Source organism: Hylobates moloch, unplaced genomic scaffold, assembly GCF_009828535.3.
Source record: "Hylobates moloch isolate HMO894 unplaced genomic scaffold, HMol_V3 SCAFFOLD_15, whole genome shotgun sequence".
NCBI classification, from domain to species: Eukaryota; Metazoa; Chordata; class Mammalia; order Primates; family Hylobatidae; genus Hylobates; species Hylobates moloch.
In genome coordinates, this window is record NW_026652290.1 from 12,788,033 (window position 1) to 12,809,533 (window position 21,501).

Here is a 21,501-nt window from a genome sequence, read left to right on the forward strand (position 1 = left end):
TAGTCCCAGCTACTCAGGAGGCTGAGGGAGGAGGATCATTTGAACCCGGAAGGCAGAGGTTGCAATGAGCCAAGATCGTGCCACTGCACTCCAGTCTGGGTGACAGAGCAAGACTCTGTCTAAAATAAATAAATAAATAAATAAATAAATAAATAAATAAATAAATAAAATGTAAAAAGAAAATTCTTTACAATTATACAATTGTATACAGGTGAATTTTCAGGGTCAGGGTGCATTATATCCTTTATATCCTTTTCCTAGCCATAAGTTGTTGGGTGAAAGTTACTAAGGCAAAGGTTTTATTGAAAATAGAAGGCAAATGAAAAATAACAGGATACAACCTCATCTATCCAGCAGACTTGCTGGTTTTCTATTTTTAAAATCTAATGTTCTGAATTTACTCTACAAATCTTAAAAAGCAGCAAATCTGATCTAACTTAATATCATTCATCCTACTGATAGCGCCATTCCCACTGTAGCCTAATACTTGGGAAGGACAATATATTCACTTTATATTCTATTACGGCTAAATATTTGGTTGATTAAAATAAGGCATAAGCTGCTGTAAGATGAGTATGCTCTTTGCAGCAAAGGCCTTTGAATTTTGATGTGTGTTGATGTGTCATAAATTATATGCTCACAAAATCTGAGGTCTATTTCTCTTTGTACAACTCCATGTCCCTGGACCCCACCTGTACCGTGTACACAGCTTGTATTTATTTTTTCAACAAAATACCTATCAGGTGCCAGGTCCTCGCTTTCACTGTAGGAGCACTACAGTGAAAAGACCAAGAGATGGTCTCTGCCTTCATGGACTAAAATATTTGCTGATGATGATGCTAAGGAAAATGAATGCATCTGAAATGCATCCTATGTAAATGATTCAACCACATCTTGCCAGAGTTCAGCACATTTCTGACAAGCAGTCAGGACTCAGTAGCTACGAAGTCCAAGGTCAAATTGGCACAGTTATTCTAACCCAGAAATGTGCCCAGAAGGTCTTAAGAGTTTTAATGGAGGGCTCAGGACCACCTTGAAACAAAACATATAGTGATAAAATTTGATAAAGACCCTAGAGAGACGTGGAGTGCAGTGGCACGATCATAGCTCACTGCAGCCTCAAAACTCCTGGGCTTGTTCTGGGCGCAGTGGCTCACACCTGTAATCCCAGCACTTTGGGAGGCCGAGGTGGGTGGATTGCCTTAGGTCAGGTTTCGAGATCAGCCTGGCCAACATGGTGAAACCCCGTCTCTACTAAAATTACAAAAATTAGCCTGGCGTGGTGGTGTGCACCTGTACTCCCAGCTACTCGGGAGGCTGTGGTGGGAGAACTGCTTGAACCCAGGAGGCAGAGGTTGCAGTGAGCTGAGATTGTGCCGCTGCGCTCCAGCCTGGGTGACAAGAATGAGACTCCGTCTCAAAAAACAAAAACAAAAAAACTCCTGGGCTCAAGTGACCCTCCTCAGCCTCTCAAGTGGCTAGGACTATAGGTATGTGCCACCATGCCCAGCCAATTTTTTTTATTTTTTTATTTTTATTTTTATTTATGTTTTGAGATGGAGTCCAGGCTGGAGTGCAGTGGCATGATTTCGGCTCACTGCCACCTCCACCCCCCGAGTTCAAGCAATTCTTTGCCTCAGCCTCCCAAGTAGCTGGGATTACAGACGCCCGCCACCATGACCAGCTAATTTTTTGTATTGTTAGTAGAGACGGGGTTTCACCATGTTGGCCAGGCTGGTCTGGAACTCCTGACCTCATGATCCACCCACCTCGGCCTCCCAAAGTGCTGGGATTACAGGTGTGAGCCACCACGCCTGGCATAATTTTTATTTTTTGTAAAGACAGGGTCTCACCACGTGGACCAGGCTGTGGACTGCATTTAGATGAGTGGGACCAGACTGCAGTTTTTGTATGAGCTGAGATTACCTGCCATCATGAGAAGGCTCTGTCTGGCCAGCACTGAAGTTCTGGTGCCAGCTGCCCCTTTCCTCTCTTCCCTTGCCTGTATCATCAGACATTTACACTTGCAAAACGGATGGGGTTAGGATGAATCTGTAACCCCTGAATAGAGTTAGAATTATTGAATGTTAAAGCTGAAGGGGAAAATTGAGGTCATCTTTTTCAATTCCTCTTTGTAAAATCTTATTCATTTTGTAAAATCGGGAAACTGATCCCCAAGAGGTGAAAGGACTTTACTGAAATAGCCCAGTACTGAATCTCCTGCCTTCCAGGGCTCCTGCTGTACAAGCCTACAGGAGATCATTTTATTTTATTTAATTTTTTTGAGATGGAGTCTTGCTATGTCACGTAGGCTGAAGTGCAGTGGCACGATCTTGGCTCACTGCAACCTTAGCCTCCAGGATTCAAGCGATTCTCCTGCCTCAGCCTCCTGAGTAGCTGGGATTACAGGCGCCCACCACCATGCCCGGCTAATTTTTGTATTTTTAGTAGAGATGAGGTTTCATCATGCTGGCTAGGCTGGTCTCCAACTCTTGACCTCAAGTGATCTGCCTGCCTTGGCCTCCCAAAGTATGGGATTACAGGTGTGAGAAACAGCTGATACTTTTGAATTTAGTATTGAATTCTATTAATCAACTAATGGCTCAAGCCAAGCCTGGTGGCCCAAGGAAACTGAGCGCGAAGAAAGTGTAAATGCTAGATAGTTCTTGCAAACATGGGTGTAAAGTAGCTAGCTGGTCATTGCTTAGATCTATTCTATGACAGCTGTTTAGAAGATGGTGGACTTTTTGTTTTTGTTTTTGGAGATGGAGTTTCGCTCTTGTTGCCCAGGCTGGAGTGCCATGGCACGATGTCAGCTCACTGCAACCTCCACCTCCTGGGTTCAAGTGATTCTCCTGCCTTAGCCTCCCAAGAAGCTGGGATTATACGCGTGCGCCACCACGCCCGGCTAATTTTGTTTTAGTAGAGATGGAGTTTCACCATGTTGGTCAGGCTGGTCTTGGACTTCTAATGCCAGGTGATCTGCCTGCTTCGGCCTCCCAAAGTGATAGTATTAAACGTTAGATAGTATCTAAACGATAGTGCTGGGATTACAGGCGTGAGCCACCATGTCCAGCCTTCTTCTTTTTTTTTCTTTAATAGAGACAGGGTCTCCCTATGTTGCCTAGGCTGGTCTGGAACTCCCGGACTCAAGCGATCCTCCCACCTCGGCCTCCCAAAGTGATAGTATTAAACGTGTGAGCCACCTCACCTGGGACTATTCATTTCTATTTCCTTTCTGAGCCCCTGCTGGGAAGTTAATTCCTTAGTTTTTTTAAAAAACTCTGCTTTAGGTCTGAGCTATTCTATTCTAGCTAGTCACATATAACTTTCACCTGCATTCTTCGGTTTTTGGACAGAAGCTTTCTTTTCTTTTTATAACTGAGATCTCCATCAAGGAAAGATGACACCTTGAACCCCGTCCTACCCCCAAGGTTTATGCCTTTATCATCCTAAAGCATCCTATGTCCTATTATATTTAGCTTTGAAGATAAGACCACAATATAAAGTAATATCAGGATAACCTGGTTTCTAAACCTTCCTGGGTGATAATGTCTCTATTTAAGTAAAGTCATGCACAGGGTCTTTCCTTCAAAAACCCAGTCATAAGGGGAGAAAGAGCTTGGTTGCAGAATAAAACGCTTCCTAGACTCTTCTCCCTTTTTTCTTTTCTTTTCTTTCTTTTTCTTTCTCTCTCTCTCTCCCCCTCCCTCCCTTCTTTTCCCTTCCTTCCTTCCTTCCTTCTTTCCTTCCTTCTTTTCTTTTCTTCTTTCTTGGAGGGGATGGAGTCTCAGTCTGTCTCCCAGGCTGGAGCACAGTGGTGCGATCGCTCACTGCAAGCTCTGCCTCCCATGTTCCAGCGACTCTCCTGCCTCAGCCTCCTGAGTAGCTGGGATTAAAGGCGTGCCACCACGCCTGGCTAATTTTTTTTTTTTTTTTTTTTTTTTGGTATTTTTAGTAGAGAAAGGGTTTCACCATGTTGGTCAGACTGATCTCAAACTCCTGACCTTGTGATCCGCCTGCCTCAGCCTCCCAAAGTGCTGGGATTACAGGCGTGAGCCACCGTGCCCGGCCTTCTCCTTTTCTTTTTTCCATTCCTTCAGCAGAAGGCCAAACCTTCTGTCTTTGCAAACAAAGCAACTGAGGCCTGAATTTTGCACTCATTTATGCAGAAGCCTCTGTAAGTTCCAGAATATAAAAGTTTATCTGTCCACTTTGGTTTGTGGCCATGTGAATTTATCTGATGGGTAGGGATATTTTTCAGCTGTGTAGGGATCTAACTGGTGAGGCAAGCTGAGTCATCCTGCCCATCAACCCCTGCTTTAAGGATGATGGAATTTAGGCAAGTCACTTCGCTTCCCTATTTTCAATGTCAATGTAAAATCAAGGTAAATGTAAAAAAGGGAGTTGAACTAGACTCTGATGAGCTTAGATCTCTTCCTGCCCTAATAGTCTATACTTCTATGATAGCCTTTGACCGTCACTTGCTTTAATCCTTCTAAGCCCTTTGAAGGCAAGGCCCAAGAGTTGGTCTTCTTAAAGCTCTTAGGCCATATTTGTTAATTTCTGTGTACCATTAACTGGCTGCACAGTTATGGAAACCACTGAATCCCGAACTTCTAGAACATCTATCATCTGTAAAGCATGGGTTGTCAGGGGAGTCTCTCAAGCCTTTTCCAACTTATAAAACCCGACAATTCTGAATGGCGGTTCCTGGCAGCCATCTTCCCTTCACCCTAGTGTTCTTCTGGAGGAAGTACAATGACACAATCCACGGGCAGTTTGGAGGATTTCCTAGTAGCATGTGGTTAAGTGTCCCCTTAAATAAATGAGTATTGGCTGGGTGCGGTAGCTCATGCCTATAATCCCAGCAATTAGGGAGGCCGAAGCAGGCAGATTGCTTGAGCCCAGGAGTTTGAGACCAACCCAGGCAACATAGTGAGACTGTGTCTCTACAAAAAAATTAAAAATGAGGTGGGAGGATCGCTTGAGCCCGGGAGGTCGAGGCTGCAATGAGCAGAGATCACGCTACTGCACTCCCATGATGGGAGTGAGACCCTACCTCTAAACAAATAAATAAGTAGGTATCTTGCCAAAGGCTTGGAAATCCGCTATCCTTGGGAGTTTCGCTGTGATTTAATTTGTTGAGAGAAGATTTGGCCCGAGGGCATGAAAAGCATTGGATTATTGTACACCATCAGAGTTATTCTAGGGTCAGCTAAGAGCAAGGTTCAAAACGCAGGCTCTGGATAGAAATGGGGTGGCTACTGTTGTAGGCAGACCCCGAGAAAAAGCACTGCGGATTTCTCTTCTTCTTAAAGGCGTAGCCCGGAGAACAGCTTTGACAAGTTGTTTCTGGCCCAAGTTGTCAAAACCAGTCTGTATTTGGCTAAAGTTCGTTTGCATTCTCTATTTAAAAAAAATTTCCAAACCTAACCTGGATAGCTGCCTCACGATGTTGAATCACTGGCTGCAACCGAGTCACCATTTTACAAGACTATGGTGTTGAAACCTGAGCCCCTAATTTAAGTGTCTTCCTCAGGAGTTCCACTGAGGAAAGTCCTTTTTCGGAAACCACAGAAGGAAAACTCAGGGTTAGTGGTACTCATTACACTGGAAGGAGCTTTTCCACTTGGCTGCATTGTTTATTTACATACTGTAAGTTCCTATTTTGGACACCCTTCCCTTAATTATGAGAAGAGGGGTTTCTATTATATCATCTGGCCGGATGTATTGTTGGCCCCAAAAATGCCACATAACCGTGCTTGGGACATGGGGAGATGCATGGTTTAGAGATTTCAGCATAAGCACTTGTCATCTTTTTACAAACAAGACACCTATCTTACCATGATTTGCAAAAACAATCAGATCACTGAGAAATCTTATTCCCGGGGTAGAAACCATCTCCTGCGAGAAGGAGCTGGCACGGAGTGTCTAACCGTGCAAACAAAACCGGCTTCCAGGTTGACAAGTTGTAATTGCTCTTCCCCAGTTGGCTCCGGGGAGCTTTTTCTAAGACTGACGCCCCCCGTGTTTGGTGACATTTTATATACGCCACCTAACAAACTTCTATGACCTGTCTTGCTAGGGTTGGGGGAATAAAAAGAAAAGACGACAACAACCTAGAAGGAAATAACCCATTTCCTCTGCAAAACCATCTTCCCTTGCTACGGAACTGCTCGGCGACACCAGCGCTTTCCTGCGGTTGGCAGCCCGGGAACCTTGAAGTTGCGCGGGACCCGCCGTCAGCCGCTGACAGTTCTGACCGTCCAGGTGGAAGACCCGCGCTCTGCCGGGAAATCCCCGCCTTCCCGCAGGGGACAAACAGTGGCCGCCCCAGGGAGTGCTGTGTTTGGGGGTCGGGGGAGGCAGGGAGCCCCACTTTCCCTCGCGCTGCCTCAGTGGCTGCCCTGCGTGCGCGCGCCAGCCTGGGGAAGGAAGGTACCTCTGACATTTCGCTCCTGCGACGCGCAAGCAACTTCATGCGGAAAATCCGCGGAGGGGCTGAGCCTGGAGCCCCCGACTCTTCCGACGTCCCGGAGCCCCCAACCCGGGGCAGGGGGCACTCAAAGGCCAGGCGTGCCTTTAGGTATCTTCCGGGACCCAACTGTACCAGGGTTACGGACATTCAACTCTCAGCTACCCACACCGGCGCGAGCGCGTCATGCCGGTGGCCCTGGGCATTCCTAACTGTCAGAGCGAATATTTTTGGGAATAACCTTTCCAAAATGTGAAGATGTTCAGTGGTCTCCTCCGCCTCCCATCCCAAAAAAAGGCCCCAACACATATTTTTTAAAAAACAACCCACACCCCACAATCAAACTTTTAAACATGTAAAATAATAAACCAACTCACCAAGTTAGAAGGGAAGAGAATAAACCCCAAAAGGCTCCCAATAAGGCGGAGGCTTGGCCTCCCCCTCCTTATAAGCCGCTCGGTAACATGAGAAAAGGATTAACCCCTTAGGGGGCGGGACCGACTCTAGCGCAAGTTGGCTCGGGCTGGTGAGGCCAGAGCGCCCGGGCCCTCCACCCACTCCCGCGACGCGGGCACCCGAGCCACACCCTCCCCCCGCCCCCCACCCCGGCCGCCTGCGACCCGGGCCGTGCGTGCTGCCGCCCGCGCCCCGGCCCCGCGTCGCTGCCTAGCTCTTATCCTATACCGGCTGCAGCCGGTCTCCGCCGGCCTCGGGGGCGCGCCGCCGCCGACCATGTGCTGCGAGCGCCGAGCGCAGCCAAGGAGGGGGCCTGCCTGGCGCGCGCGCGCCGGCCCACGTGGACCTGAGCCGCGCCGGGCGCGCGCCCGCCCGCCTGCAGCCTGGGCTGGGGGTCACGAAAGGTAACCGCGTCGCGTTCCGGGGCCGGGCCGCCCCCGCCAGCGCCGCCGGGGTCCTGGGCACAACGCCCCGATCTCCCAACCCAGGCACGCCTCTGCGCGCGTGACCCGCCCAGACCCCGGAGCTTTGCTGCAACGCTAGTAGGAGCGCGAGCGTGCAGGGTGTTGGGGGGCGCCTGCACCCTGTCTCGGAGCATCTCGGCCAGGCGCGCGCGCGCGGGTCCCCGTCCCCACCTCCGGGCGCCTTCCTGGCGCGCCCACTGCCCAGTCCCGCCCGCGCCCTGAGGATTTAGGGATTTAGCGGGGAGGGGGAACGCGCGCGCCGGGGCTGATCCCGCGCGGCGCTCGCGGCTGCTGCGGCTTCGCGCCCGCCCGGAGCAGAACAGGTTCCTTCCAGTTTGGGTGTGAGCTGCGCGCGCGGCGCCTGAGTTCCTCCTGCAGCGCCCACTTCCCCCAGTTTCGTCAACTCGCGCACCCCCACAGTTCCCCTTCCGGCGGTGGGGAGGGAGTGCCGCAGTGGGCCCCAGGAAGCGAGCGGCCGGGCCGCTGCGGGTGCCTTGCTTCCCCCACTTTGCTGCACCGGCAGCAGCGGCAGCAACAGCATCCGCGTTGCGCGAAAGGAATGTGAGCAGCCGGGCTGAGTCAGCATCCCCGGCCCGGGGCACGCGCGCACCCTCCAGGCAGAGACGGCGTCGGCACAGGTGCATGGCTCCCGTACCCGCGGGGAGCCGTCTGTAAGGGACCTGGAGGTTTAGACGGTCCGTGCCCCTCATCCCGTAGTCCCCGACCCCAAGGTCACTGTGAACTAAGCGAATGATGCACGCGAAACCTCAGTTAGGAGCGCCTCATGGGGACAAAGCATGTGTCAGATCCTAGACATTTCAGAGCCTGCGGGGGCGCAAACTTAGCTTCTTGGTCTCTACCTCACATCCCGAGGGCAAATTTGGAAACTGCTTGGAAGCAAAGGCCATGTTATTTGCATTCGTCTGCAGACTTTGGCGCCGGCTGCTGCCTTCATTGGGGTTCGGGGAATGTGGTTCTGATGTCAGAAACGCAAGAGAGCCTAGTTTGGGAGTGCGTGCACGGAGGGTCGCCACCGGGAGGAGTCGGCGATCTGAATTTTAATAAAAATCCTTCCTTGCTCGCCGATTTCTCTCACCATTTTGGGATAGGCTCTCCTGAGATAAATGCCATCCTTTGCCGTTGACAAGTTCTGGTTGTGTAAGTGGGGAGAAGATTCGTTGGTACAGGGTGCCTTGTATGGCCAGTACTGTACAGCCAGGGGGCCGCTGAGTAGCTTTGCAAGCTTGTAGGCGTAATGTAACCTCATAGAGCGTTAATTTCTCCAGATCTGTAAAATGGGGATGGAGGTGGTATTCCCAGAATTGGAGGGTTTAATTTATGGTACTTGTAAAGTGCGGATCGCAGTGACTGGCATTTCGTAAGGCCTCAGTACCCATTAGCTCTTGCTGCTGTTATTTATGCTTTACCAAGGCCAATTAATTGCTGACTCCAACACACTCCCTGTGAGAGAGAGCCTTTTTTGAGTTGTTCTTCAAAGGATCCACATATAATGATATTTAGAAACTGATTTGAACACTTCATGCTAATGCAGGGCTGCCTGTAAGATAATCTTTGATATTTAGGATCTTACACTTTAATATTTAGGACCTGTTACTGTACTCTGTATGGAAATGTCATGTGCAATACGACAGCATATTCTGTATGTCTTAGGAACCTAAAGGTGCAGCCAGCCATTTATACCTGAGTGACTCGAAGCAAGTCACATAAAATCTCCGTACTTCAGTCTCTTGATTTAAAAAATTACACAAATTATGCCTAAAGCCTCAGGAGTGAATGAATGATTGGAAAAATCACATCTGCATGTTTGAGCAAGTGAAACCTGGCTTTTGGGGAGCATGATTCTAATAATAATAATAATAGATTTTTGTTACTACTAATGTATTACTGTTCTTATATTTTATTAATATTAATCATTTTTTAATGTTTGCTTTGTCCTCAACACTGCATTAAGTGCCATACAATTAAGTGCAATTTTAACCGCATCAGTAACCTTCTGTAGTTGACACTCATTATTCCCATTTCACAGATGAGGAAAGTTGAGACACTGAGCACTAGAGGGATTGACCTAAGGTTACACCATGTTTTTTTTTTTTTTTTTTTTTTTTGAGATGGAGTCTCGCTCTGTCGCCCAGGCTGGAGTGCAGTGGCGCGATCTCGGCTCACTGTGAGCTCCGCCTCCCGGGTTCACGCCATTCTCCTGCCTCAGCCTCTCCGAGTAGCTGGGACTACAGGCGCCCGCCACCACACCCGGCTAATTTTTTTGTATTTTTAGTAGAGACGGGGTTTCACCGTGGTCTCGATCTCCTGACCTCGTGATCCGCCCGCCTCGGCCTCCCAAAGTGCTGGGATTACAAGCGTGAGCCACCGCGCCCGGCAGGTTACACCATGTTTATAGATACACACTAGCGCTTTTTACCACTAGAGCTCATCCAAAGATGCCATTTGCCATCTCTGTTTGAATAATGGAGAGGTGGCTGGAAACCCAACCTAAGCACAGCCTTGCTAGTCACAAAAAAGTCACGCAACATGACTTTTGCCCACCCTAGTTAGAGGCTGGCTTCACCTTGTTCCCTCAATCCTAGTGAGACCAAGCGTGAAAACCCCTGCTTTTTTAACTTCTCCAGAGAAAGCACTGCATTGCCATGCTAATCAACACCCCCTCGCCCCCAAACAAAACTAACTCTGTTTAGTTCTAAATAAGAACAAAAGAACCTTTGGAGTCTGGAGTACAGGACCAGAAAAATCAGGAAATCAAGTGAAGGGCTCAGCACCCCTCTTAGCCTCTCCTGTTGTGTCTGCCTGATCCCAAGTGGCAGGCAGAGCCCCCTCTCGACTTTCCTTTACAGTGGGCAAGGCCATCATGATGCCCTTAAGAAGACCCCCAACATCTTCTTGGGGAAAAAATTGGCTCTTCAGAGCTGTCCCCAAGGCTCCCTCTTTTAGCCCTCTTGCATAGGGTCATTTGCATGAGAACAGATTCCTTTGTGTAAAGTTGGCCTGCCTGTTCTCTGTCCACGTTTATAGTCCTTCAAGTCTTCGTGTTGGGTTGCTAGGCAGATATGACCCTGGCTTGCAAATAAGCTCACTGCATTTACCAGCCTGTGAGAACTTCAACTTGGGTAAGTAGACTGAAAGGAATCTGATCTGGAGCTCTGGGAAGAGGGTCCCGCAAGCCTGCTTTTGGGGGCTGACTCTTCAGGGCAGCCATCAAAAAGGGAGAGTATGTGAAGGGGGCTTCCATGGGAGGCTCTGATGGCCCACCCACCCTTCCATTCTTCCTCTTCCGGTCTCTGTTCCACCCACCATGCTCCGACCCAGGGGCTTGTGACTTGTATGCCACTGAAGCAATTTCTTGCTTTAAAACTTTAATATCTGCTTCTCCAGTTGGCCAGGAACTTCACACACTCCGCCATCTAGCAACAGTGAACCGATGGTCCAGGTAGTTCTGCTAGAATTATTTTGTGATTTGGGGTCCTCCCCTGCAGCACTCCCCCCCTCAAATTTCACAGTTTGTAGGAAGGCAGGGGCCCTTCAAACTGGGAAACACACACTTCTGGGGGAATTTAAAGATTTGCCAAGGGGTTCTGAGGCACAGATAGTGATGACGATGATAATAATAATACTACAGAGTTGTGTGCATGGCTTAGTACAGTTGCTAAGTTAACTGAATTAACACGTGCAAGGGGCTTAGCACTGGGATTGGCTCATGGTCAGGTTCCCTATCTCTTGGCTGCGACTCTTTCAACCTGTGATTCCTGGGGGATTGAGGAGCATGGCAATCAGGGAAGCCTTCAACTGGCAGAGAGGACCTTGGAAGAACTGGCAAGGGTTGCTGAGCCAGGGGAGAGGTGAACAGCATGGGAGGAAGGTAGGAGGTAGGTGAGGCCATTCTGTATTTGGGGACAGTGAGGTCACCTTCCCACTCGTGTGTGTGGGGGCGGGCGATGATTGATTTCTGTCATGCCCATTACCATTTGGTGCAGTATCGATGTATCGTTGGTGCCTGTCATGAACTCTGAAGTAACTTTTACTTGATCAGTACTGAATTTCATTCCTAGGCTTCTCAGTCTTAATAGTTGACTGCTCCTGTAGTTTTGCCATCCATTACTGCTTAAAAATTAAAAAAAAAAATAGAGAACACAGCCTCCGGGAGGCTTCTATAAATTATCTCGAGCCTGTTGCAAAAGTCCTAAAAAACAAACCCAGGCTGAGTGTGATAATCCTAGCGCTTTTGGCATGAAGGCAGGAGGATTGCTTGAAGGCAGTTTGAGACTAGCCTGGGCAACACGGCAAGACACTGTATCTAAAACAATTTTTTTTTTTTTTTTTTGAGATGGAGTCTTCCTCTGTTGCCCAGGCTGGAGTGCAGTGGCACGATCAAGCAATTCTCCTGCCTCAGCCTCACAGGTAGCTGGGACTACAGGTGTGCGCCACCATGCCTGGCTAATTTTTGTACTTTTAGTAGAGACAGGGTTTTACCACGTTGGCCAGGCTGGTCTCAAACTCCCGGCCTCAGGTGATCCACCCACCTCAGCCTCCCACAGTGCTGGGATTATAGGCGTGAGCCACTGCTCCAGCCTAAAAAATATATTTTTTTAAAAAATTAGCTGGGGTGTGAAGGTGCTGTCACACCACTGCACTCCAGCCTGGGCAACAGAGTAAGACCCTGTCTCAAACCAACCAACCAACTCCAAATCGCAGAACAAAATTATTTAAATCACATTACATTTAGGAGTGAATGCATGTCACATTAAACTGTATGACACAGTTGTGGGTTGTGAGAGCTCATTGGCAATATTGGGAAGGGCTGTGTATGGGACCAGTGGATTTTGCCCAGATCGAGTCACGCTTTCTTCGAATAGTTGTTGAAGTTGCTCCACCTGCCCTGTTCCTCAAGGCCCAAAGAATAAAAACCTGCTCTCCTGCTGTGTTTCTTGCCTAAAGGGAGATGCTGACTTTCCCTATCTTGTCTAAACAGGTACCTCCTGTCCTGTGCTTCTAGATTCCCAGGAACAATAGGCAATGTTAAGCTTCCATTTTAACCCTTTAGGACCAGTGCCTCCACGAGTTTCCAGATGGCTAGGGAACGATGCGAAGAAACTACAAGGATGCTACAGGATTGTGTTGTGGGCAAATGGTGAGGAGGGGCCCCGCCCTGCTGTGATCGGTGGGGGGCTGTGGAGTTAGGTGAGCTTTGTAGGGATACACAGCAGGACTGGGTCCAGGGAGCATCCATCCCTCCATCCTTCCTTCCCACACCCATCATTCATCCATCCATCCATCCATCCAAGCAGCCTCTGCTCATCCATAGCCCACTCGTGAGCACTGACAACTGCTGTTGTCTCCCAGGCCACAAAACCACACCTCAGAGGATGTGGTTCCTTCTCTCATAGCATGTATAGTTTAGTTCAGAAGACAGGACACATGTGATTGTTACCTAAAACAACATTTCAACAAGTGCAATTTTACAAGTGAGAATTACAAGTGAATGTCTTCCAAGAAAGAACTTAGAAAAGTCATCTAAGTTTAGGGGAATGATGAGATGAAGTTGACAGGGCGGGGCAGAACAGGCTGGGCTGTCGATGTTCACGTTACATGCACTCATCCAGCAAATATTGACTGAATACCTTCTGGGCCGGGTACTGGAATTATGCAGTGCATAAACTATACAGAATGTCCTTGCCTTTACAGAGTTTCTGCCCTGGAGTTGTGGATCTTTCTTGCTTGAGCACCTAGCTAGCCAAGCATCCTGGACAAAGAGTTCTTTTGAAATGTTTCTGATATGGAAATGTAACTTCCATTTTCAATTAACATCAACAAAGGGGAGAGTCCCCTCACACGCACCCTACATCTTGACCTCATATTGTTAAATTGTCCGAAACCAGATTTGCTGGAAGGCAGCATACTCCAAGGATGCCAGCTATTATTAGAGTCTGCTTAGCTGAAGGGACCTGGCTCAGGTTTAGCCAAGATGGCACAGATAGTCATGGGATTGTGTAACAAAGAGCCATAGTTTGGAATGTTGAAAATGCAAACTGAAATTACTCTTTATTTCCTCTTTGCCTTGTTTGTGACTATGGTGGCGTGTTTGTAGCTTCTGTCTTCTCTAGGTTCAGAAACCAGCATCAGAGCTTGCTTAACAAACAATTCTGGCAGGTTCAGCCAGTAGCTGCAGGGAGTCTGGATTTTGCCATCTATACTCAGAATAGTTATGTTTTTATCTTTTTTTAAAATTAAAATTTTTTTTTTCTAATAGAGATGGGGTCTTGCTGTGTTGCCCAGGTTGGTCTGGAACTCCTGGGGTCAGGTGATCCTCCTGTCTTGGCATCCCAGAGTGTTGGGATTACAGGCGTGAGCCACTGTGCCCGGCCATTATGTTTTATTTTAATGTTAGTAATGCTTTGGCTTGCATAGCACATTTTTAGTGTGTTCTCATATTTATTATCCCTTTATCCTCAAAACAATCAAGAGATGGACTAACAGTAGCCAATATTTCCTAGCACTTACTGAGAACTTGGGTTGGATTATTTCATTCTCACATTGTGTTTGGGGTTGAGAAAATTTACTGTGACTCTTTTTTTTTTTTTCCCGACATCTAATTCCAGGCCAAAACTCCATTTTTCAGGTAAGGGAGGAAACTGAGACACAAAGAGATTCTGTAACATATCCATGGTCACACAGCTAGCAAATTACTGCTGAATCTTGGATACATACTCCTCTGGAAATAAGACAACACATCTCAAAAGTCAATTCCCCAAAAGGCAAATTTGCTAAGTAACTGCTTCACTAAATTGTTTTTTTCCTAAATTTGGGTCTTACCCCTATTTCTGCCCCTACCTGAGCCTTGGCTTCAGAGATTCCCAGGTAAAACTTTAGGGGAATCTGTCTTGGGGTGCTCAGGATGCCATAATAAAATACCATGGACTAGGCTGGGCTTGGTGCCCCACGTCTGTAATCCCAGCACTTTGGGAGGGTGAGGTGGGTGGATCACTTTGAGGTCAGGAGTTCAAGACCAGTCTGGTGAAACCCTGTCTCTACTAAAAATACAAAAGTTAGCTGGGCATGGTGGTGTGCATCTGTAGTCCCAGCTGCTTGGGAGGCTGAGGCATGAGAATCACTTGAACCCAGGAGGTGGAGGTTGCAGTGAGCTGAGATTGCCCTACTGCCCTCCAGCCTGGGTGACAGAGCAGGATCCTGTCTCAAAAAAAAAAAAAAAAAAAAAAAAAAAGAAAACTACTGTAGACTAACAACAGAAATTTACAAAAATACAGCCCAAACAGAAATTTATTGTTTACAGTTCTGGAGGCTGGCCAATTTGGTTCCTGGTGAGGGCTCCCTTCCTGGCCTGCAGACAGCCACCTTCTTGCTGTGTCCTTACATGGCAGAGAGAGTGAGCAAGCAAGTTCTCTGATGTTTCTTCTTGTAAAGGCACTAATCCCATCACCTCATGACCTCATCTAAGCCTTATCACCCTCCAAAGGCCTATCTTCAAATATTGTCACACTGAGAGTTAGGGCTTCAACATACAAATTTTGGGGACACACAGACTTTTAGTTTATAAAAACATATTTCATTGAGGAAGTGGAATGGATCCAGGGCAAGGATAAATCTACAAAAATAGAAAAGATAGTACAAAGCACTGTTTTTCTTAAGAGAAAGTTTCCTATTCTCATGCAAAAATGACAAAGGGAAAAAAATTGAACTTTTTTTTTTTTTTTGAGACAGCGTCTCACTCTGTCGCCCAGACTGGAGTGCAGTGGCACCATGTTGGCTCACTGCAACCTCCGTCTCCTGGGTTCAAGCAATTCTCCTGCCTCAGCCTCCCGAGTAGCCGGGATTATAGGCACCCACCACCACGCCCGGCTAATTTTTATATTTTTAGTAGAGATGGGGTTTCACCATGTTGACCAGGCAGATCTCGAACTCCTGACCTCAGGTGATCCGCCCACCTCGGCCTCCCAAAGTGCTGGGATTACAGGCATGAGCCACTGCGCCCAGCTGAAAAAAATGGAACTTTGACACGTAAACCACCGATCAGGCTGAACATGACAAGGGGAAAGATATGATGCATAAGGTGGGCTTGCCAAAAAAAAATCGAACCTGGGTTGGATCTCATCCTAGATCTACAAGCCAGTTTACGGGAAAACAGGGGTCCAGGGAACATTTCAATAGAGGATGCAATCAGCTAAATCCAAAATTTGAGAAATGTTACAGGGCAAACACCATAATTTATTCACAAATGTATGCAGAGAAAGGAGGAGGGGAGCCATAAATGAAAAGAAAAGAGACACGTGAACCAAGTGCAATGTGTTGTGAACCTTGTCTGGATACTGATTAGAACAAACCAACTGTTAAAAAAAATACCGATGAGACAATGGAGGACATTTGAACTCTGATTGGATTTTTGATGATACTAACCAATTGTTAATTTTTAAAAGGAGGGTGTTATGGAATTGTAGTTATATAGTAAGAACTTTTAGAGAATCATACCAAAATACTTTTGGATAAAATTATATGATATCTGGGATTGCTTTTTTTTTTTTTTTTTTTTAAGAGACAGGGTCTTGCTCTGTTGCCCAGGCTGGAGTGCAATGACATGATCACAGCTCACTTGCAGCCTTGAATTCCTGAGCTCCAGCCATCTTCCCACTTCAGCCTCCCTAGCAGCTGGGACTACAGGCACATGCCACCATATGCAGCTATTTTGTTGTTGCAGAGAGTTGGGGTCTCGCTGTGTTGCCCAGGCTGGCCTCTGACCCCTGGCCGCAGGCGATCTCACTCCTGCCTCAGCCTCCCAAAGCGCTGGGATTACACATGTGGCCCACCATGCCTGGCCTGGGGCTTATTTCAAAATAATCCAGCATATGTGGAGAGGGAGGCAAAGGGAAATTGAAGGAGAGAGTCAGCATGAGCATATGTTGATAACTGTTGAATTGAGATGTTGGGTAAGTATATGTGAGTTTCTCAACTTTTGTATGTTTGACAACTTCCATAATAAAATGTTTAGTAAGTGATAAGAAAATACCGCTTTGTAAAAAGTTCTTGAAAATGTGGCAAACAGGCTTCCAGGGAGCGAATTTCAGACAGTTGACCTGGAGCTTTCTTCTTGATCACACCCCTCAGGATTTTTCTTCTCAAGTGGAGGATAGACTTTTAGAGGAAAGATGTTATTCAGAGGTCCATCTCCTTTCTCTGCTCTGTGAGCGAGGACACAGATATAATTTCTGCAGGGCTACTGGGTTTTTAGATGCATGGTGTGATGCCACCTAGGCTCTCTCAAATTGGCTCCTGCAACATGGCTTTCTTCTGTGACAGTCTCAGCAGGTGGTTCGAACCTAAAACTAGGCAGGATGTCATATGCACCCTGTGGATGGGTTTCCTGGCATCGTTGGGTTCACAGAAATGATATTGCCTGAAACAGTGTCTGGCGTGAGGTCTCCAAGCTTTAAAAAAAAAAAAAAAGCCACTTTGGGAGGCCGAGGTGGGTAGATCATGAGGTCAGGAGATCGAGACCATCCTGGCTAACACGGTGAAACCCCGTCTCTACTAAAAATACAAAAAATTAGCTGGGCGTGGTGGCGGGCGCCTGTAGTCCCAGCTACTCAGGAGGCTGAGGCAAGAGAATGGCGTGAACCTGGAAGGCGGAGCTTGCAGTGAGCCGAGATTGCACCACTGCACTCCAGCCTGGGTGACAGAGTGAGACTCGGTCTCAAAAAAAAAAAAAAAAAAAGCATTTTAATTATCTAAGTGAAATTGCTCTCCCAGGCTGGATAGAGGCATTCAAAGATGTCTTTTGCATCTTCTTTTGAGCTTAGACTACTACCCCTTGGCCCCTACACTCTAAGAAAGCAATCTTTCCAAGTTGGGCTAGCCTCAAAATTACATATTGGGGTCTATGGGCAAAAGCCTGGGACACAAGGATGTTTATTACATGTAGATAATAAATAACCCTTTGTCCTGGGTATCGTGGTAACTGGGTTTTCCTTTTCACCTGGATGGACTAGGGTGAGGCAACATGTAAGGAAGTGCTCACTGCCCAGGTCGTGCGAGTACAGGGTGGCTACTTGAGCAGAAGGGCCACCTCCTGACATTTTGTGCCCTAGGCATTTTGCTTGTCTTGCTCTAGCACTGTCTCTCACCTGAACTCACCTGGACCCTTGCAAGGGACTCCTAACTCAGCTGCTTCTTTCATCTGCTGCCCTGCAGGGCATTTGTGTATTCTCAACAGGGCAGGGATTCTGTTACAATGTAAACCAGAGCCTGCTGCTCTTGCTCAATCCCTCTGGCTTCCCATCTCTCACAGCAAAAGCCTTTCTTTCCTCTCTGACTCTAATCCCTGCCCTTCCTCTCTCCATTGCTTCTGCAGTGGCTTCTTTGCTGCTCCTTGCTTGTGCCAGACCTCAGCCTTTCCCAGTTTCTCTGCCTTTCCTGCATGGCTTCCTGATGGCTGCGTAGCTTCCTCCCTGACCTCATACAGATCCTTATCCAAATTGCATTTTCTCAATGAGATTGTCCCAGACCACCCCCTTTAACTTTGCAGCCTCCATCCCATGCCTGAGCTCCTTCTTTGATGTTCTTCATGCTATTTATATTTTATTGATTTCGTTTCTCCCCTCATTGTCAAAAAAGTAAGTGGTGTGAGGGCAGGGACTTTTGTCTGTTTCATTCACAGCTGTATGCACTGTACCTGGTTTAAAACCTGTCAGTCAGTACAAATTTCGTGGACAAATGACAGAATGCATTGGGGAGTTGCTTCAGACAACACGTGAGCAGCTGATGCCCAAGGCCCCTTCTGACAGCCCCCGATGGCTCCTGGCCCCCAGCCAGCACACAGACCATGTTCTGATGTGGGGAGTAAAACAACAGGACTCCACATCCCAGAGACCCGCTCCCCCCTGCTCTTTTGTCTTTTTTGGCCTCAGCTCATCAGATGCTTTTGTCTCTGGAAAACCAACAGAACCCTCTGCCAGAAAGGTCTGCCCGACCTTCTTGTTATTTCAGCTGTTTTCAAGGTTCTCTAGGAGGATGCTTGGCCACAGGGAGGCCCATGGGAAACGAGGGTCAGGTGATGAAGTGAGTGGCTCAGGAAGCCCAAGGACTTCAGCTCTGTGTTTTCAGACACTGCTCAGCAGATCTTCAGGTTGCTGCATTCCATTCGCTTCTCAGTGCTTCTGGCCCACAGCCTGCCTCTGGGTCATTTGGCTGTTTATCAGTACCTTTAGCCCTAAGCAAGCCTGGAAACTGAAGGGAGGTCAAACTTGAGCACACTTAGCAGCCCTGCTTTAAAATGGGGGTCGTGGAGAAGAACAGGAATCATGGGTAAAGCTGATTGTCAACTAAAGTTCACTCTGCTGCTGCGTGGGGAGCACGAGACGTGGGAAATTGTTTATGCTTGTGTCAACAAGGATGTTTCACAGTCAGTTGTGCTCTGATGGAGCAGATGGGCCTTCGTTGTGGGATTTGTTGACTGACATGGCCGAGTACCTTCTGCCCCAGTGGAAGGAGGGGTGAACGCTGTATTTGCCAAAGACTCTGCCTTTCTTTATAGCCAGGAGTGCTCCTTCCCTGGGTCTACTCTCCTTTCTGAGAGTGATGGAGAAAGAAAAAGCTGGCAAAATAACATCAGATAACATCTGAGGGTAGCAAGCAAGGCCATTTTCTTTTATTCTTTTGTTCTAAGGGCTAGATGCAATCAAATGCTTGGCTTATATAGCTGTATGTTTGGAGGTATTGTTTCAGAGACAGGATCTTGCCCTGTCGCCCAGGCTGGAGTACAAGGGCACCATCATAGCTCGCCACAGCTGTGAACTCCTGGGCTCCAGTGGTCCTTCCGCCTCAGTTTCCTGAGTATCCGGAATTGTAGCTATACACCACCATGCCTGGCTAATTTTTTAATTTTTTTGTAGAGATCGGGTCTTGCCATCTTGCCCAGGCTGGTCTCCGACTCTCAGGCTCAAGCAGTCCTCCCATCTTGCCTCCCAAAGTGCTGGGATTACAGGCATGAGCCACTGAGTCTGGCTATGGAACCATTTTTCTTATATTTCTGTTTTGTTTTGTTTTGTTTTGAGATGGAGTCTCACTCTGTCGCCCAGACTGGAGTACAGTGGCACAATCTCAGCTCACTGCAACCCCCGCCTCCCAGGTTCAAGCGATTCTCCTGCCTCAGCCTCCCGAGTAGCTGGGACTACAGGTGCATGCCACTATGCCTGGCTAATTTTTTGTATTTTTAGTATGGATGGGGCTTCACCATGTTGGCCAGGCTGGTCTTGAACTCCTGACCTCAGGTGATCCGCCTGCCTCGGCCTCCCAAAGTGCTGGGATTACAGGCATGAGCCACCGCGCCCAGCCCCATTTTCTTTATAGCACTTGAGCTCAACGTTTGAGCTTAGATCTTGATCAAAGTCTGTACCTGGGCATCCATTCTTTGAGTGTCTGGTCTGCCTTTTCCATTTAGTTAACAAAAATGGGGAAAGGATTAAATGTCTCCCTGGAGGTGTGGGTATGAAGAGTAATGCAATGGTGTGCTGGCTAGATTCACTTATTTCCATTCTACGAACATTTTAAGTAATGATTCCCTTTGAAAATCCTCAATGGAATGTTTCATCATGGAACACTGAAGAAACACAATCTGTTTATTTATATTCCCACCTTAATTTTAGCTTCTTTCTTAACTGAATTTTTTTTCCCTGAAGTCTTATACATTGGATCCATTCTGAAATGGATTATTGACCAGGCATGAGGCCGCTCTAGTGTTCCAAGCTAAGAAGCTTTAAGAGAAAAAGTCTCCTGTGTCTGTTGCACATGGTCAGAAGCCAGTAGAATGATCTCGGAATCAAGCAGCAGGTCCACAGGCGTTTGTTAACCACCCTCCTTGTGCTGAGGCTCTTTCTCCTGAAAAGGGAGATGTCTTTGGAGTCTCAAGATCAACAAATACCAGTTGAGTCTAATTGAGTTTGAGATAATACATCTCCTTTTGGGAAACAGAAGAATTTGCATTTCTGAACAATTGATTCATTGGCCTCCAGATGACATGACTGTTTACTTGGATTTCCTTTTAGTTTGATTAAGTACGTATTTGCCCATTCTTTTGGTTTTTATCCCGGTCTTCCAAAATTTACATACCTCTAACCACCCCCGTCCATGTGGATTGATCAATTGGGTTGGCTGGCAAGGATGTACAACTGGAAAAAGTATCTGTCATAATCCCAGGCCTATCTTTTTTACACAGTGGTTCTCCTTTAATCTGCTCCATACATTGGATATTCAACTGAAGCTTTGTTGTTGTTGTCATTAATTTTAGATTAAAAAATAGAGATAAGGTCTCGCTCTGTTGGCCAGGCTGATCTTGAACCCCTGGCCTCAAGTAATCCTTCTGCCTTGGCCTCCCAAAGTATTGGGATTACAGGAATGAGCCACCATGCCCAGCCAACTGAAATTTTTATTTGGTCCACAATTTCAACTCTGTTCCTCCTTATTAAACTTGCAAATTGGCTGGGTATGGTGGCTCACGCATGTAATCCCAGCACTTTGAGAGGTTGAGGTGGGAGGATCACTTGAGCCCAGGAGTTCCAGAGTGGCCTGGGCAATATAGTGAGATCCAATTTGTACAAAAAATAAAAAAATTAGCTGGGCGTGGTGGCATACACTTGTAGTTCTAGCTACCCGGGAGGCTGAGGCAGGAGGATCGTTTGAACCCAGGAGTTTGAGACTACGGTGAGCTGGTATCTGTCTCTTTAAAAATAAATAAATACATAAATAAAATAAACTTGCAAATTTAGGGCTTTTAAGTGAATTAGAGCTAATCTAGTTTTATCCTTGGCTCCATTTGCAGCCTGCAGCTTAAAGTATAGCCTTCAATTCCTGTCTTTCAAAACTCAATCTGATTTGTCGCCTTTGTTTGTCCGCTGAAGTTGAGTCATCAGTTAGATTAAGCAGTTTCCTTTTTCTTCTTGCATTAGACTCATGATGTTTTTGTTTTCCAGCACCTTTGCTGCTTAAAGTGTGATCCAAAGATGAGCAGTACAGGCCTCACATGGGCTTGTTAGAAATACAGATCCCGGCCGAGTGTGGTGGCTCACGCCT

The 21,501-nt window shown here is 47.3% G+C and overlaps 2 protein-coding genes across 6 annotated transcripts in view; both read left to right on the forward strand.

Annotated features, from left to right (window-relative positions):
- LOC116483633 (keratin, type I cytoskeletal 17-like) overlaps positions 1-21,501 on the forward strand; it is a 137,691-nt gene that overhangs the window by 104,010 nt on the left and 12,180 nt on the right. The gene's annotated exons all lie outside the window — the stretch shown is intronic.
- Positions 1-21,501, forward strand: part of ARSG (arylsulfatase G) — a 186,525-nt gene that overhangs the window by 24,614 nt on the left and 140,410 nt on the right. For 3 of the 5 annotated variants that reach the window (XM_032177839.1, XM_032177841.2, XM_032177836.2), the window contains exon 1: positions 7,265-7,338. The exons of 1 other annotated variant lie outside the window; for it this stretch is intronic. The gene's annotated coding sequence lies outside the window, so the exon portion shown is untranslated. Of the gene's footprint in view, positions 1-7,264; positions 7,339-7,902; positions 8,037-21,501 lie in introns of those variants that run through there. One more of the 5 variants, XM_032177838.2, reaches the window with a different exon arrangement.